Here is a 17251-nt window from a genome sequence, read left to right on the forward strand (position 1 = left end):
AGTACGGTACCCTGCGTCCCCACTTCATTGCTCCAGATCAGCACATCAGGGAGATAGAGCACTGATTATGCTTTTGGACCCCCACCCCGCCCCACTGGGTAACACAGAGCAACACTTCAAATCAAATCAAATCAAATGTATTTATATAGCCCTTCGTACATCAGCTGATATCTCAAAGTGCTGTACAGAAACCCAGCCTAAAACCCCAAACAGCAAGCAATGCAGGTGTAGAAACTCAAACAATGTAACTAATAATGGCATCTTTATGCTTTCATTAATGAAATAATGATAAAAATACTCTTTCAAAATGCCGATGTTTATTTAGTTATGGCTCCATAACGAATTACTATGGGAATAAATATCACTGAATGACAGAAATATTGGAACAAAGTTGTCTAATGAAGGTAAACAAATTGTTGCTTTACCGGAAAATACTCTTTCAAACCCAAACAGTCATGTTGTACAGCGCCATTATGGCTATTAGCAGATAGCTGGACAATAGACTTACTTAGAAGGCGGATAGGGGGAGAATTCTATCGTCAAATGTATTGCTTAGTTAGGATGGCTGTATCACAACTGGCCGTGATTGGTTGCAATTTCAGTTTAATCCAACAGAAAAGAAAAAACAAATAACACAACAGAAAGTATTATTATATTATTGTGTATCACATCCGACCGTGATTGGGAGTCCCATAGGGCGGCGCACAATTGGCAGCCCTAAATATTATTTTGGCCTTTATTCAGATTACAATCGCTCACTTTTTTCCCCAAATGAAATAACCTCCAAAATATTGTGCCATCAAGTTGATAGCACAGTCATATAGCCCGGCACCTACATAAAGCTGAGTGACTCACACATTCATGGCTTTGGATCAAAATAAATAAGTACCAACAATTCTTTCTTATAGTCTTTAATAAAGTTTTGGTTATCCTGACCTGGGCACCATGTACAGTACTGTAATTATGGGATATTAGCAGAACAATATACCTTTACCAACACCTCTCTGTATTTTGATACTTTGTGGATGGGGCCTCCCCAGTGGCGCAGCTGTCTGCGCATCACGATGCAAAATGTGTTGCTAGAGATACCCGTGCCGGGAGACCCATGAGGCGGCTTTTGGTTTTAATTTAGAATCCTCCAAACTTCAATATGTTGTTATTGGAGGAGAGTCACGTCATATTGTTCAATTCACTGTAGGTCTACCATAGGTGATATGAGTCTCACTAGTGTTGAGTAATGTGCTATTAAAAGTTGTGTAGGTCTTATATATTTAAAGAAAATATTGACGTTAGAAGCAATAGCCTACAACTATTTTAACACCGTTTCGCGCTGCTCTGAGACAAGCATGGGGACTAGTCTTGATAAATCAATGAGATATTTATTTTGACAGAATCTCCATTTGGGTATTGGTTATACTACAACTAAGATGTAGAAATGTTATGCTCTTAGTTGAACCTTTATTTAACTAGGCAAGTCAGTTAAGAACAAATTCTTCTTTACAAGGACAGCATACTCCTTCCTTCCCATCTGGGAATTCAACCCCAGTCTCCTGCGTGCCCGCACGACATGGGGATGCTTTCGCTAAATAGCCCAGTACTGTAGCCTACTCCCGTTGTACAGCGCCATATTTTCCATTACATTCTAACGGAAACCCAGAGGGTTTTTCATTTGTCTTGGAATACAAACACCACAATATTAATCACATTTATTAAGCTTTTGTTTTATTTTTACATTTGTTAAATCTCTAGTACAGCCACTATTGAAGGCTATAAAATTCTTCTCTGGTGGTCAAACTATCACTAACTAGCAATGGTACCAGTGGATGGCACTTAAATAACGTACCTGCGTACAGTGCAAAAGTATTCACCCCACTTTGCATTTTTTATATTTTGTTGCCTTACAACCTGGAATTAAAATACATTTTTTGGGGGAGGGGGGGGGGGGGGTTGTATCATTTGATTTACACAACATGCCTACCACTTTGAAGATGCAAAATAATTTTTATTGTGAAACAAACAAGAAATAAGACAAACAGAAAACTTGAGCGTGCATAACTATTCAACCCCCCCAAAGTCAATACTTTGTAGAGCCACCTTTTGCAGCAATTACAGCTGCAAGTCTCTTGGGATATGTCTCTATAAGCTTGGCACATCTAGCCACTGGGACTTTTGCCCATTCTTCAAGGCAAAACTGCTCCAGCTCCTTCAAGTTGGATGTGTTCCGCTGGTGTACAGCAATCTTTAAGTCATACCTCAGATTCTCAAATGTTTCCCCTTAAACCACTTGAGTGTTGCTTTAGCAGTATGCTTATGGTCATTGTTCTGCTGGAAGGTGAACCTTCATCCCAGTCTCAAATCTCTGGAAGACTGAAACAGGTTTCCCTCAAGAATTTCCCTGTATTTAGCGCCATCCATCATTCCTTCAATTCTGATCGGTTTCCCAGTCCCTGCTGATGAAAAACTTCCCCACACTGTGGGGATGCTATTCTCGGGATGATGAGAGGTTTTGGGTTTGCGCCAGACATGACGTTTTCCTTGATTGCCAAAAAGCTCAATTTTTGTCTCATCTGACCAGAGTACCTTCTTCCATATATTTGGGGAGTCTCTCACTTGCCTTTTGGCGAACACCAAATCCAATCTCCACTGTGGAGCTTTGCAGCTCCTTCAGGGTTATCTTTGGTCTCTTCAGATATTTCAGATATTTTTTATAACTCAACCCTGATCTGTACTTCTCCACAACTTTGTCCCTGACCTGTTTGGAGAGCTCCTTGGTCTTCATGGTGCCGCTTGCTTGGTGGTGCCCCTTGCTTAGTGGTATTGCAGACTCTGGGGACTTTTAGAACAGGATATATACTGAGATCATGGGACAGATCATACGACACATAGATTGCACACAAGTGGACTTTATTGAACTAATTATGTGACTTCTGAAGGTAATTGGTTGCACCAGATCTTATTGAGGCGAAGTGGTTTTATGCGCTGACTGGATAGAAGCTGATAATAATTTGTATTTTACTCTGCTGGTCTCGGGAAGAAAGTCCTCACTGTCCGAGACCGGGTGAAGACCGAGTACAAATGTATTTGACACTGAGACAAGACTGAGACATTCAATATGTGGTCTTGAGTACTACAACGTGTGTGTGTGTTTGTATGTGTGTGCTGGGGTGTCACTGTAGTATGTGTAAGTGTGTACATAGTCAGTGTGCATAGAGCCGGTGCCAGAGAGTCAGTGCAAATAAAAAGAGGGTCAATGTAAATAGCCAGGGTAGCCATTTCATTAAATGTTTAGCAATGGCTTGGGGGTGGACTTTTGGTTCCAGACTTGGCACTCCAGAGCCTTCCTCTGACACCACCTGGTATAGAGGTCCTGGATAGCATGGAGCTCGGATCCAGCGATGTACTGGGACGTACGCACTACCCACTGTAGCACCTTACGGTTGGATACCATACAGTTGCCATGCCAAGCGGTGATGAAGCCATTTTAATATCTTTCGTACAGGTGAAAGACCAAGATAAAAAGGAATCTGCCCCCCCCCCCCAAAAAAAATAATCTTGAAAGTCAAGCTGCAATGATTAGAAGATCCATGTTGTAAATAAATCCCTTCTTTTTCATTTTAAAATATAAACTTTTACGCATCAAAACTGTTAACCCCATGTTGGCTCTTTGGGCGTCAACTCAACAATAAACCATAAAGGTGTGCCTAATGTGCTAATATGATGCACGATTAAATAACCTAAAATTACTTTAGTTTCACATGAAAGTGCTGGCCATGTGAGAGTTTTAGTTAGAACACACTCCTCGCCTTTACTGTTATGCCTGTGTGCATGTGTGCGTGTGTACATGAGTGTGTGTCAATGTGTGTGTGTGTCAGAGCTCTCAGCTGGTGAGGGCAGACTGTGATCCGCTTGTGATCTCTCCTTATTTTAGAAGAGAAGAAGAAGAGAGGGGGAAAAAGAAAGAATGGGATGGCTTATCTATCTGTATGAAAACAGCTACAAGGCACTGAACTCCATTTTTCCCCCCCTGTCTACCTCCTATACCCATCCACCTTTGCCCTCCCAGCTAATGCACCCATTAATTGAGCTGAGGCATACATTATGACAGCATAAACCAATCTAAAGTAGTTACAATGTGATTGCGTTGGTGTGCAGATGTGTTCATAAATACACTAACTAACTAATAGGATCGCTGGCCAGTTAAAAAGAAGCAAAAAACCTGACTGTGGGAAAAGCTAATCGAATCAAAGTTTGGACAAATTAGGCCAGAGGAGAAGAAGAAGGACTAGGGTATGCATGTGTGTGTGTGTGTGTGTGTGTGTGTGTGTGTGTGTGTGTGTGTGTGTGTGTTTGTGTGTGTGTCAGAGCCAGTACACTGTATATCTGCACATGACTTGACATTACATTGAATTAGATTTCAGTCATTTAGCTAGCAGACACTCTTCTCCAGAGTGGACTGAGTGAGTGAATTATCACCTCTCTAACAGCCTCACGATGCTGCAGAATAGAACACAGTCATGCTGGCCGCTGGCTAAGGCTGTCGGTCGGCGGCAGAAAGAACAGTAGCTGGCGGTGATGGCAGGTTAGGTTAGGTTAATGGCTGTCGGTGGAGGGTTACAGAAGTGTGTGTGTGTGTGTGTGTGTGTGTGTGTGTGTGTGTGTGTGTGTGGGCTGATAACCGACACCCTGGCGCGCTACTGTGGCACTGACCCCTGTGTTCCCGACTTTGTCACTGAGTAGCCAATCATTAGGGCTGCTGTTGAATTATTCAGAGGCTGGACCGGCCCACGTCACTTAGCCGGCCTGATGAAGATGAATGCAGCCGTTAGGGGGGGACAGGGACAGATATGTTTAGCCTCTCAGATGGCAGAGAAAAAATTGATGAGACAGACCAGCCTACATAGTGAAGACAACCCAGGAAGGAAGGGTTGACCTTTTTGGAAGCAAAATGGACCTCGATGTGGGTCCAATGAGCCATTGATGTTGCGCTGAGTCATAGCCCTCAAATAAGCAAATCACATGACATATTACGGTAATAAAGTTGTTAAGACACAAACAACTGTGTGATAGCAGCACACAGCGTGAGGCAAAGCAGTAACACTCACACAGGTCTTGACAGGCAGCGATGTAAAAAAAAGAAAAGAAAGGCTCATTGTTTTTTAATGCAGCTGCCACATGGACGAGCATTCAACACTGTGCCCTGTCCTGAAAGAGTAAAGTCCAGACCCCGGGAGTGTGCGGCCTAGATTCCACCCAGGGAGAGATAGGGATGAGCTCAGACCTGGGTTCAGATGATCTTTGTTTTACTTTCAAAATATTTCGTAGCATTTGATTGAGTCTGTCTAGACTGGTCATCGGTTCTATTTTACCAAGCAAGCTCAATTAAGCGTAACTAAAGTATTTAAAAGAAAACAAATACTGTTGAAACTGTGTGGACTAGAGAGGTGAGCTAGAGGGATGAACAGACAAAGAGAGGGAGAGATTAGTGTGTCACTCAGCTGAGCTAAAAGACCCTGGTCCATCACACAGAGTGACATAAGGTCACCACCTCAACCTGCTACCGCTGGCCTAAGTCCCGGTCAGGCCTTGCACTCCCATACAATCAGACTAAAGGGCCAGACAGTGTATGTCACCATGGAGATGGAGCAAATACAGTATTTAGCATAATGGAACAACCTTCTGCCCACATTCCACTCTTTCCTCTTCTCCTCAGAGAGTAATAGGATACGGCATGTGTCAAAATTGATTGATTGCTGACAGGTGTCAAAAATGATTGATTGCTGACCTTATGACCTGATGACATGTACTGAATATGTGCCCCCGCCCCGCCCCCCCTGTTCGTGTGGTCATGTGTTAGAGGGTGTTTGAACTTTTGGGGCCCATTCCCCCCTCCACCCCCCAGTTTTATCTCCCTTATGGTTGTTATCTATGAAGCAGGAATGTCTGGGGCTATAGATAGCGCTGGGGCCTCAGCATCATAAATGTCCAGAACAAGCCATTTTTTAAGACCTGAATATGTGTGTGTGTGTGGGTGTGTGTGGGTGTGTGTGAGAAACAAGGAATGTGTGTGGGTGTGTGTGTGTGTTAGAAACAAGGTCCCTTGGGCATTGTGTCCATTTCAGGCTTTAAACAACAATTAAACAGCCATCTAAATAATGTTTCTCAGCCTAGTTTCCTATTGAGTTCTCTTTATATGTACAGGCACAGAGCTTCCAGATGGCTCCAGCCTAAGGATTTTCAGTGCATGTACACACGGGGAGATTAGAACCCCAAAGAAAAGATCCTAAAGGTACTTTCAGATTCAGGTTTATCATGACAGCCGCTTTATGAAAGGCATTTACTTATGGCTAAACAGCTTCTACACAGCTTATTAATTAATGCTGTGGGATGAAATTAGGTGTTTCTAGGAGGTCTTAAACAGATCTACAGTGAAACAAACATGTACACTTTACACACATTTTTATTGACTTTTAAAAAGACCACAGTAACATGACAGAATTTGTGCAAAGGCAACGAAATCTGCTAGGGGATATTAAATGTACAACAGTAGTATTCTGTAACAAGCAATACGTGTTAAACATAAGGGACATGCAATCATGACAGGCTCTTTATGAAAGGCCTTTAACTATGGCTAAACAGTTTTCTACACATCTTATTCATTAATGATGTGGGCATACCCAGGATTTACAGGCAGGACGTTTGATCTACACAGGGAGGGAAAAAACTTACGGAGTTATGATGGAGCGGGCAAGCGTCTTTGAGTTGGTGAATTCGAAACGAATAATGGTCTTGTAGCTCCTTCAGTAACCACGAGCACAACCGTTCCATGATTTTAACTGGCGGCTTTATTCTGTAGTTTCAGTGAGAATTATCCCCTTCAGTGAGAACTATAAAGTAAATTAAAAATACAGTTAAGCACACTCTTACAACATTATCTTAGGAGTGACTTATTAGCTTGGTATAACTCTGAAGTGCTTACATACATAACAGTTTAACCGGTGTTATAACGGGTTCAGATTAAACACATGAATAAAGGAAAAAATACCTCATTGGCTGCTTATTACAGAAGGGAGGAAATCAAACTTCACACTTATTATTCCTGGCATGAATTCACACTTCATCCTAACATACACTCTTCAACCTTTATGAACTACACCCGATGACATGAAAACTTAGCTAACGCAGCGCAGGATTGCCTTCCCTACAAAAGTGTGTTGCTACAATAAGGATCCCCAGTTACAACAGTATTAGCTACGTAGTTCTGCTTGTATTATAATTTTCCCCGCACAGCGGACACATAATTTGGAATTATAACGTGTGAAAATGTAGGTACTAAATATTTTGAATTAAATCACTGGTTTTAAAAATGTATCTCAATAGGGGAAGAGGTCATTTCATATTTCGTTTTAGGGGGTTATTAACTTTATGGAAAACAATATTCACACAAACAACACCGCTTAGAGCAGCTTGGAGATTATTAGCCATGTAACGGGGAGCAAAAGAGCGGATTTAACCAACTCTGTACAAACCCCGACACGGGGTATGATAACTCTGACGCGTACGTCTAATGATTATTGTAGATGTTTACAACTGAGGGAGTTGACAGTAGGTCAATGAGATGTATAAAGGCAAATTGACATAACGGACCTCAAAGAACAACAGCCTACTTAATAATATAGAATGCAGGGGTGTGTAATGAACATGTAACCATTATAAAACTAAAACAAAAAAAAAAATGTCTCGAAACACACACATAGTTAGGGACAGAACGTGGAGCATATACTTTAACACTGTTACCACAGCTTTAGCGCAAACCCACAGCCCCGAATATTTAGCTGCCAGGACAGATTAAAAAAGAGATGTGAATAAGGGAATCCCTCCTAATAGATATTTCTGAAGGCTACTGGACATAGGTGATTGGGAAGCGACTGTTAGACGTAGATTCTCAGAAGCAATTTATAGTCTTTCCTACAATGGTATGTTATAAAGTTTGTAATAATGTACAACTGTAGGTCTCCAATGTTTTTACATAAAAACACTAATGATGCATGTTTAAATAGTAGTACAATTTGATAATTAATTCGAACATGTCTTTAAAAAGTTAGTACTATATATTTTGGGTCTTAAATCAATGGTTTTAAAACAGTATCTCACCCTTTAACGAAGGGAAAATGTCCTTTCCAGCCATCAACCACGTCTGTCACGAAGAAAAAATACAGAAAATCCGGGTGCGTGCGTGCGTGAGTGTGCGGTACAACTGTAGGCCTCCAATGTTTTTACATAAAATACTAATGATTCTTGTTTAAATAGTAGTACAATTTGGTCATTAATTCTAACACGTCTTTAAAACGTATGTACTAAATATTTTGGAATTAAATCACTGGTTTAAAAATGTATCTCACCCTTTAACGATAGGAAAATGTCCTTTCCCGACATCACCCCGGTCTGTCACGAAGAAAAAAAGACACGGAAAATCAGGGTGCGTGCATGAGTGTGCGTGTGACGGAGCAGCAGGAGTGTGTGTGTGTGTGTGTTTTGTTTCAAAAACAAAGGGTGTGGGTGTGTGTTCAACAGGGGCCCAAGCATGTAGCCCCATTCTATCTGTAGAGAATCGTTTGAAACCAAGGTGTGCACTATCATGCATAAGGCATGTTGAGATATCAGCCGACCACCCGGGTTAAACATAGATACCTCTAATCTGCGGCCGGTGACCCCCAACCCGGTTGCAGACAGAATGTCACGACATCCCCTCCTGTTGTTTGAATTCATAGCCTTTGTTCTCTAAACCAAATATCCTGTATCGGAGGAACCGATGAAACAGACAGTATTAGGTCTTTTTGTATGAAAGGTCTACGAACGTTGGAACATCTACAACTATTGAAGATGCAAAAAGGGGTTTTCAGAAAAACATTTGGTTTGCAGATATGTATTATTATAAAAATAATATAACATTATTATCATAATCTAAAACACTTTAAAGGAGCTCTAATTCAAACATGCAAGGATATATATATATATATATATATATATATATATATATATATATATATATATGATTACCCACTTTAAAACTGTTGCTGCAAAATCACTTCTCAATGGGTGTACATTTCAAGCTTTCAACAACAATAAACCAACCAGCTCAATAATTTTTACATTTACATTTAAGTCATTTAGCAGACGCTCTTATCCAGAGCGACTTACAAATTGGTGCGTTCACCTTATGACATCCAGTGGAACAGCCACTTTACAATAGTGCATCTAAATCTTTTAAGGGGGGGGGTGAGAAGGATTACTTTATCCTATCCTAGGTATTCCTTAAAGAGGTGGGGTTTCAGGTGTCTCCGGAAGGTGGTGATTGACTCCGCTGTCCTGGCGTCGATAATGTTAATAATGTTTCTCAGACTTACACACTGTTGAGTTTTCCTAGTTAGTAAAGAAACCACCATTAAGTCAAAACTACACGAATTGCCATTATTTTAGTTAACAGCCACCCATGGTTGAATTTGGTACTTTTTCTTTGTACATGCACCAAGCCTCCAAGGGGGGTGACAACCGTATTCCTAATGAGAAATATAGTCTAATAAAACAAATGTCTGCATAATGAAAGGCATGGAAACTCTAGCCAACAATGTATTTTGAGCTGTTTTAAACGGGGATATTGTCAGTAAAATCACAAGCTAATAATAGACAATAGATAATGTTTAGGTGTGCTTAAAATATTTTTAATTTCAGGAATGTTAGAGACCACTTTAAGGGGATAATTTTTATTGAAACTTTTAAAATAAACAGTAAAATGACAGAATTTGTGCAAAGGCAACGACTGAAGGGGCTATTAAATGACCAGTAGTATTCTGTAACAAGCACCAACTCAAAAACATAAGCCATGCATCATAACTCCGGCTTCTTCCCTGTGTAGATCAAACGTCCTGCCTGTAAATCAGTTTTCTACACATCTTATTCATTAATGATGTGGAAAACTGTTTAGCCATTTAAAGGCCTTTGATCTAAAGGAGCTGTCATTATTGATGTCCCTTATGTTTAACACTTTGAGTTTGTGAATACTACTGTTGTACATTTAATAATGGTTTCGTTGCCTTTGCACAAATTCTGTCATGTTACTGTGGTCTTTTTAAAAGTCAATAAAAATGTGGGTAAAGTGTACATGTTTGTTTCACTGTAGATCTGTTTAAGACCTCCTAGAAACACCTAATTTCATCCCACAGCATTAATTAATAAGCTGTGTAGAAGCTGTTTAGCCATAAGTAAATGCCTTTCATAAAGTGGCTGTCATGATAAACCTGAATCTGAAAGTACCTTTAGGATCTTTTCTTTGGGGTTCTAATCTCCCCATGTGTACATGCACTGAAAATCCTTAGGCTGGAGCCATCTGGAAGCTCTGTGCCTGTACATATAAAGAGAACTCAATAGGAAACTAGGCTGAGAAACATTATTTAGATGGCTGTTTAATTGTTGTTTAAAGCCTGAAATGGACACAATGCCCAAGGGACCTTGTTTCTAACACACACACACACCCACACACATTCCTTGTTTCTCACACACACCCACACACACCCACACACACACACATATTCAGGTCTTAAAAAATGGCTTGTTCTGGACATTTATAATGCTGAGGCCCCAGCGCTATCTATACCCCAGACATTCCTGCTTCATAGATAACAACCATAAGGGAGATAAAACTGGGGGTGGAGGGGGCATGGGCCCCAAAAGTTCAAACACCCTCTAACACATGACCACACGAACAGGGGGGGGCGGGGCGGGGGCACATATTCAGTACATGTCATCAGGTCATAAGGTCAGCAATCAATCATTTTCTTCCACCTGTCAGGCAATCAATCAATTTTGGCACGTTCCATTTGATCAAAGCTAGCCTTATTTTAAGCCTCTCCATCCAAGGAATACCTAGGATAGGATAAAGTAATCCCCCCCGGGTTGAAAATATTTAGATGCACTATTGTAAAGTGGCTGCTCCACTGGATGTCATAAAAATGGTGAATGCACCAATTTGTAAGATCGCTCTGGATAAGTTCAAACACCCTCTAACACGACCACACGAACTGCTAAATGACTTAAATGTAAATGTATGTATATCTTCCCATTCCGCTATCTCTTTCTGAAATCTGTGAATTGGTATCAGCTTTGAAGCACTCTACCTCTCAGACCTGTAGCACTCCACTCTGGCTAAGTAATCAGTGGTGTAGACGTCATAGAAAGACTACAGAGGCATTTAGAGTGACTGTGGCATCTGTAAGTGCTGGAACGGTTCTTATACAAGGCCAATAGCTTGGCAGTGACTGGCTTCCCCGACTGTAAAACACTTGATACTGACCCATAGATACTGCACAGCATATAGGCTTAAGTCACTGGGGACATGGGCCATAATATAAACCAACTGTAACCATGTCTTCATCAGTGTAACAGTACATGTACACTTACCAACAACCATTGCACAGAAAAACCTAGAAGACACTGAAGAAAGTGTTGGTATAATTCAGAGATGACAAAAGCAGGGTAGATACAGTGTGGCTTAAAGGGTAAGGGAGGTATGTGTCAGAGTGTGTGTGTGTGTGTGTGTGTGTGTGTGTGTGTGTGTGTGTGTGTGTGTGTGTGTGTGTGTGTGTGTGTGTGTGTGTGTGTGTGTGTGTGTGAGAGAGAGACAGTGAGAGAGTGAGAGAGTGTGTGTGTGTGTGCGTGCTGGTACAGAATAAGCTCAGTAGCTCTCTCCTCTAGGTTTGTGTGTCTAATAGGATTAATGAGATAGAATATGAGAGTATTACTCAGGCTTTAGAGTGAGAGGGGCTGATACACTGAGATTTACCCAGCTGGAAGCAGGCCCAAGGATGGCTCAGCCCAACTCGCAGGGCATGAGCACGCACACACACACACACACAGGATGCATGCACGCACACACACACACAAGGATGCATGCACGCACACACACACACAAGGATGCACGCACACACACACACAAGGATGCATGCACGCACACACACACACACACACACACACACAAGGATGCATGCACGCAAACACACACACTTGCATGTTAGTATATAGTCTCACATACAGTACACTACTCTCCCTTAGAGTTTGCTTCAACACCTCTAGGTTGCCTGTATTAGTTTCAAAGTGAGGGCAAAGGGACCCTGAGGGTTAGTCTCTTTCCTTCCCCTCTGTTCTCTCTATCTCTCTTTCTCCATCTCTCTCTGTCTCTTTATGCATCTACACTCAAAAGCCTCTTCACAATCAGTGGACCTGTGCCACTGCAGGGGCCTCACACAGCACAGCATGAGAAAGTGTTTAAGGCAGCTTCACACATGAACGGACCGTTTCACAAAATGCCCCCTCAGAGTGCCGAATCAGTGTTTCTGACGAAGAGATGTGTTAATCAACACACACACACACACACACACACACACACACACACACACACACACACACACACACACACACACACACACACACACACACACACACACACACACACACACACACACACTCTGCCTCCAGGCCCGGGGTGGCAGGGGGGGATTATCAGAGGGAGCAGCTGTTTCCTGCTCAGACCCAGTGGGCAGCGAGTACATGAATCCACAGTCCAAGCGGCAACACCAGACGTGTGGCCTCTGGGAAGGGTGTGTGTGTTTGTGTGTGTGTATGCAAATGTCTGTTTGTGTCTGCCTGTGTGTGTGGCATGTGTGTGACAGACTTTGGAGCAGACATGTAGGGGTGCTTATAAGAGGGCATCTATATATACAAACACACACCAGCTTGCAGAAATACAGACCTATATACCTATAAAACAAACCTTGTGTGTGTGTGTGTTCGTACATGTTTGTGTGTCACTGTTAGAGAGAGAGTGTGTGTGTGTGTGTGTGTGTGTGTGTGTGCTCCAGCTGAGCACTAATAGAGAACAGGTCAGCTGATGGGGGTAGGGGGTGCCAGCCCAGCATGCTTCTCTCCTTTCTCTGTCGGCCAGCCAGCCAGCCAGCCTGAGATTACACTCACTACTCATTTTACACAGCCCCAGAGAGAGGGAGGGAGGGAAACCAGGGGAAGGAGAGGGAGAGGTGGGAAGTGGAGCAAAGAGAGGGGGGAGCATAAGGGATAAGTTAGTGAGAGGGAAAGAGGGTAGAGAAAAGCGGGGAGCTTAACAGAGACCTGGAAAGAGAGAGGGAAGTGGAGCCAGGAGAGGAGAAAGGAGTGAGAGAGGGGGAGGGGAGTGATCAGATAAGGGGATAACACACGGTGGAATGATTATTATCCCTTTTCTTTGGAAAATATGAGCAGGACAAATGAGTGTGATGAATTGATTCATTAACTTTGATTGTGGTCATAACAAAACATAAACACACAAACGAACACACTGCTTCTTTTTAGCCATTGTTGATGGGAAATTAAGTAGAGGCCTTGTACAGCTTGCTGGACACACACATGCACAATGCAGGAGGACAGGCACAGGAACACAACACTGTGCCCTTTGATGCTGGGGAACATGGGATTAAATTGTCAACATACTAATCTGAGGACCACAATACCTCTGTGGTTAAGAAACAAACACACAATAATAATACCACTTCCCAGAACAACAAAGCTAGCATTAATTTAGATTCAGCCAGCAGAGAAGAAAAACAGTGCCTTCGGGAAGTATTCAGACCCCTTGACTTTTTCCACATTTTATTATGTTACAGACTTATTCTAAAATTGATTACATTTTAGAATACACACAATATCCCATAATGACAAAGCAAAAACAGGTTGTAAGAAATGTTTGCTATTTTATTAAAATGAAAAACTTTAATATTACATTTACATAAGTATTCAGACCCTTTACTCAGTACTTTGTTGAAGCACCTTTGGCAGCGATTACAGCATTGAGTCTTTTTGGGTATGACTCTACAAGCTTGGCACACCTGCATTTGGGGTGTTTCTCCCATTCTTCTCTGCAGATCCCCTCAAGCTCTGTCAGGTTGGATGAGGAGCTTTGCTACACAGCTATTTTCAGGTCTTTCCAGAGATGTTCAACCGGGTTCAAGTCCGGGCTCTGGCTGGGCCACTCAAGGACATTCAGAGACTTGTCCCAAAGCCACTCCTGCGTTGTCTTGGCTGTGTGCTTAGGGTCGTTGTCCTGTTGGAAGGTGAACCATGGCCCAAGTCTGCGCTCTGGAGCAGGTTTTCATCACGGATCTCTCTGTACTTTGCTCGGTTCATATTTGCCTCGATTCTGACCAGTCTCCCAGTCACTGCCACTTAAAAACATCCACACAGAATGATGCGGTCACCACCATGCTTCACCGTAGGGATGGTGCCAGGTTTCCTCCAGACGTGACGCTTGGCATTCAGGCCAAAGAGTTCAATTTTGGTTTCATTAGACCAGAGAATCTTGTTTCTCATAGTCTGAGAGTTTTTAGGTGCCTTTGGCAAACTCCAAGTGGGCTGTCATGTAACTTTTGCTGAGGAGTGGATTCTGTCTGGCCACTCTACCATAAAGGCCTAATTTGTGGAGTGCTGCAGAGATTGTTGTCCTTCTGGAATGTTCTACCATCTCCACAGAAGAACTCTAGAGCTCTGTCAGAGTGACCATCTGGTTCTTGGTCACCTCCCTGACCAAGGCCCTTCTCCCCCGATTGCTTAGTTTGGCTGTTCGGCCAGCTCTAGCAAGAGTCTTGGTGGTTACAAACTTCTTCCATTTAAGAATGATGGTAGGTCACTGTGTTCTTGGGGACCTTCAATGCTGCAGAAAGTTTTTGGTACCCTTTCCCAGATCTGTGTCTAGACACAATCCTGTCTCGGATCTCCTTTGACCTCATGGCTTGGTTTTTGCTCTGACATGCACTGTCAACTGTGGGACCTTATACAGACAGGTGTGTGCCTTTCCAAATCATGTCCAAATCATGTTTACAACAGGTCAAGTTTACAACCAATCAAGTTGTAGAAACATCTCAAGGATGATTAATGGAAACAGGATGTGTCCAAGCTCAATTTCGAGTCTCATAGCAAAGGGTCTGAATACTTATGTAGATGAGGTATCATTTAAAAAAAAAAATATATATATATATATATATATACACATTTGCACAAAAAAACACACCAAAAAATTAAATACATTTTAGAATAAGGCTGTCATGTAACAAAATGTGGAAAAAGTCAAGGTGTCTGAATACTTTCCGAAGGCACTGTACTTACAGTAGTGTTTTCTTCATCTGCAATGTCTAAGGAAGCCTTTCAGATAAAGGGTCAAAACTAGGAGCAAACCTTAAATGAAGATTCCAGTTAAATCTCCCCTAAAAATAAACAATACGTTTTAATATTCAGTCTAACTAGGGGTGACGACTTCAGAGAATGCCCTCTCAAATAATCTCTCCTCCCCCCTGTATCTGTAGGAGTTATTAATCCCCGGTTCAATTCACAATATTTCCTCTAAGGATGCTTCCTGCCTCCATTCATTATGCAGATAGGGGAATGGGGGAATGTAAATGTGGAGCTTTGTGACACAAGATGTTGTTCTACGGGAGGGACCACAGCCAGCTAATGGGATGAGTCCAGGACCGTGAGACCAGACCTGGGAGAGAGAGAGGCAGCGCTCGGGTCTGAGAATTAGCGGGGCCTCACCTACCAGACCACCATCCCCACCGCCGGGGGTGCTGCTGGGCTTATAGTGCTAACCCCAGCCCTCTGACAGATCTGGGGCATGAAAGATTTATATTTAGGGCCTAGAAGACCTGGATGACATGGATGTGGGGTGAGGGGTTAGAGGGATGGTAACCTAACGTAGCAGGCGTAAAAGAAACGGCTGAAACTAGAAGGGCTGGGTAAAATCTATAGCAAATAGATAGACGATAGATATAATGTAGCCAGTCATATCTATAGCTTGATATGATGTGGAGATGTCAGTGGGGTGTCTGCCTCTATCTCTGTCTGTCTGTCTTTGCACTCATCATCTCTGTCTCCTCCTCTCCCTGTCCTCTCTCTTAAAGGGATACTTTGGTATTTTGGTAATGAAACCCTTTATCTCCTTCCCCAGAGTCAAATTAACTCAATGATACCATTTGTATGTCTCTGCGTTCCAGTATGAAGTAAGTTAAGAGGTAGTTTCACAAGCAAATGCTAACTAGCATTAGCGCAATGACTGGAACGCTCGTTAGCAAGTGCGCTGATGCTTGTTAGCAACTTCCTTCAAACTGCATACAGAGACATACAAATGGTATTCACGAGTTCATCTGACTCTAGAGAAGTAGATAAAAGGCTTCATTGCCCAAATCCCAAAGTATCCCTTTAACCCCAGTCTACTCCCTCCCTCCCTCCCTCTCTTGCTTTTACTCCCCCTGTCAGAAGGCCTGAGCCCTCACTGGGGTAAAATCAACCCAACACTAATGATAATTATGTGCCACTGACATCTTTCACTGTGACATTGGCCAGATGCACTTATGCCTGGAATGCTGTGCTTTCATATGTGAATGACAACCGTCAGTGGGTCCCTCCTGTTCTCTCTGTGTGTCAGTCAGTCAGTCAGTCAGTCAGTCAGTCAGTCAGTCAGTCAGTCAGTCAGTCAGTCAGTCAGTCAGTCAGTCAGTCAGTCAGTCAGTCAGTCAGTCAGTCAGTCAGTCAGTCAGTCAGTCAGTCAGTCAGTGGCCTTGCTGTGAGAGAGGAAGAGAGACGCAAAAGAGAGAAAGATAAGAACGAAAGAGTGAGAGGAACATTGGAATAGAGAGAGAGATGAGAGACAGAGGGTTAACAAAGAGAAGTGGAGACAGTGGTGAAAAGGGGTGAAAAGAAAGAGATTGGTAAGAGAAAGAGAGGGGCATCTGCTCCAGCTCCGTTCACACCAATGTGACATATGAGAGACAATGTAGGCAGTGCTGCCTCAAGTTGTTACTCTAATAAGATTTTCCTCCTGAGCCCTGCTTTGTGTTGTATAAACATGATAAAAAATGCTGCCTGCTTGAGAACCAACCAGTGTGAATGCTTTGCTCCACTCATGCATGCTCTCATTACATGCTATGGCCTTCACTCACATAAGCTTATATGGGTGATCAAATCAAATCAAATTGTATTTCTCACACGTGCCGAATGCAACAGGTGTGGACTTTACCGCGAAATGCTTACTTACAAGCCCTTAATTAATTAACCAACAATACAGTTAAGAAAATAGAGTATATTTACTAAATAAACTAATGTAAAAAATAAGTAACACAATAAACTAATAATAATGAGGCTATATACAGGGGGTACCGGT

The 17251-nt window shown here is 42.4% G+C and overlaps 1 protein-coding gene and 1 long non-coding RNA gene across 2 annotated transcripts in view; both read right to left on the bottom strand.

Moving 5' to 3' along the window:
* The window catches only part of pik3r3b (phosphoinositide-3-kinase, regulatory subunit 3b (gamma)), a 301873-nt gene that overhangs the window by 58293 nt on the left and 226329 nt on the right, over window positions 1-17251 (bottom strand). The window lies entirely within an intron of this gene.
* On the bottom strand, window positions 6440-7250 carry LOC135561442 (uncharacterized). The gene is made up of 2 exons (XR_010459461.1): window positions 7043-7250; window positions 6440-6701 (listed from the first exon to the last, which is right to left on the bottom strand). It is a non-coding gene; the product is annotated as an uncharacterized LOC135561442 (long non-coding RNA).

The sequence above is a fragment of the Oncorhynchus nerka genome, linkage group LG17 (genome assembly GCF_034236695.1).
Source record: "Oncorhynchus nerka isolate Pitt River linkage group LG17, Oner_Uvic_2.0, whole genome shotgun sequence".
NCBI lineage: Eukaryota > Metazoa > Chordata > Actinopteri > Salmoniformes > Salmonidae > Oncorhynchus > Oncorhynchus nerka.